Genomic DNA, 1839 nt, shown 5'->3' with positions numbered 1-1839 from the left:
CCCCCCCCCCAAGGGTGATTAAATACCCCCAAAAGAAAGCTCTATCTGTCCCCAAAAAATGGTATAAAATGTATTTCAGCACAGCGTTGCATGACGGAATAAATGTCAGTCAAAGTACCTCAGCGCTGAATACTGAAAAATGGCCGGGACAGGAAGGGGGTGTAACACTCCGGACTTCAAGGTTTTTTTAAAGCCGACGGCAAACGCAGAACATGAACGCGCGCTCGCGAATGTGACCCGCAGGTGTGAATGCGGGCTAAGGCTCCATTCACACAGAAGCGGTTGTCCGCGCGTATTGCCGCTCTAAACAGAAAAAAAAATGCACTTTAATGTGCATTGTTCAGACGTTTGCAGCGGCCGGTACGAAACCGCGCGGCCCGCAAAATAGTACAAGCGCGATTTTTTCACGGATTCCGCACGTTCGTGGCTGAACGAGGGGAATCTGTGCGGGTGAAAGATTTTAGCGTTTGCGTTGCCGCGCGGACTTCTGCACGGCAAACCGCGCAGGAAATGCAAGCGCTATATGTGAATGGAGCCTAAGAGAGGACAATGAAGGTGTTATGGATCATATAACATACATTTATATTCGTCTTAGTTCTACACCCCAAAAGCCTGGCCCTTTATATGTTGTTATAAATAGGTGTTTACTACGCTCTTAGCACAGCCGTCTGACGGCAGCAGCTGTTCCAAGAGCAAAGGTGGAGGCGCGGCCTGCCGAAGCACCCGAGACCGGGGTCTTTCCTGAGCGGAGGGTTGAGGGCCGCGTCAGAGCGGCGGCACAGCAAAAAGGGGAGGCCGGTGATGCGCAGGCCGGAACCCCGTACAGGGGTGAGGGAAGCTGTAGGGCGGCAAGCCGGGGTCCGGAGAGGGGGTTAGACGGAAGACTTACCAGCAGCGGAGGCCGGGCGGAAGAGAATAGAGGAAGAGGCGCCTTCCGGGGCGGAACGTCACCTCCTATGGAGGGAGAGAAGACGGAACATGGGGCAGGGTGAAGTGCTGAGGGCTGCATGGGGGGGTAGGGAGCAGAGCACAGATACGGATAGGTGAAGGGCCACACACTGAGGGAATAATGGCAGGGAGGACAGAGCTGGGGCTCCCACTTAAAAGCCTACCTCTAGCCAAAATGTATTGTTTTTGGATGGAGTAGGGGAACAGTTAAAATACTCGTTGGGGTTTTATGTTTGACACCCTCATTAGAGAGATTTTTTTCTCACTTCCTGTCTCTGTGACACCCATACAAAAAACAGGGGAAAGGGGGGTGTTTTCACTGGGACAGGAAGTCACAGAAAGCAATAAAAACAAAACAAAAGTCAGAAGTTCTAACACTTCCTCAGTTAAATGTGATTGTGACTGTGATCCCATTGGGGAGATTTGTCTTTACTTCCTGTACCTTTTGACATTAATCAAATTTCCCCCTTTTTGAGGAAACGCCCAGCCTTTCCTCCGAAAAAGTCCCTCTTGGTGTACATGCCATGGGTACGCCCTCTTGGCGTACTCATGGCAGCCGGCACAGCTTAGTTAGTCCCTATAGCGATGTGGTGGTCGCCATTTTGATTCTTGATACCTTCAAAGTATGCATACGTATCATGGTGCCTCATTCAAAATCTGTTTGTTTTCTCTTTACACCTTAAATGTCGGCCTCTTGTTCCAGTGGGAGGAATAGTCCTCCATCATTGGAGTCAGTGGGTGGAATAGTGCCCCGTCATTGGTGCCAGTGGGAGGAATAGTCCTCCATCATTGGTGTCAGTGGGAGGAATAGTCCTCCATCATTGGAGTCAGTGGGTGGAATAGTGCCCCGTCATTGGTGCCAGTGGGAGGAATAGTCCTCCATCATTGGTG

The 1839-nt window shown here is 51.0% G+C and overlaps 1 protein-coding gene across 1 annotated transcript in view; it reads right to left on the bottom strand.

Annotated features, from left to right (window-relative positions):
- Nucleotides 1-1016, bottom strand: part of LOC108799411 (interferon-stimulated 20 kDa exonuclease-like 2) — a 10092-nt gene extending 9076 nt beyond the window's left edge. The window contains exon 1 of the mRNA XM_018571265.1: nucleotides 890-1016. The gene's annotated coding sequence lies outside the window, so the exon portion shown is untranslated. The remainder of the gene's footprint in view (nucleotides 1-889) is intronic.
- Between the last annotated feature and the right edge of the window lie 823 nt (nucleotides 1017-1839).

The sequence above is a fragment of the Nanorana parkeri genome, unplaced genomic scaffold (assembly GCF_000935625.1).
Source record: "Nanorana parkeri isolate BGI_ZX_2015 unplaced genomic scaffold, ASM93562v1 scaffold1717, whole genome shotgun sequence".
NCBI classification, from domain to species: domain Eukaryota; kingdom Metazoa; phylum Chordata; class Amphibia; order Anura; family Dicroglossidae; genus Nanorana; species Nanorana parkeri.
Note: the sequence above shows the minus strand (reverse complement) of the source record. Positions and strands in the feature narration are given on the sequence as shown.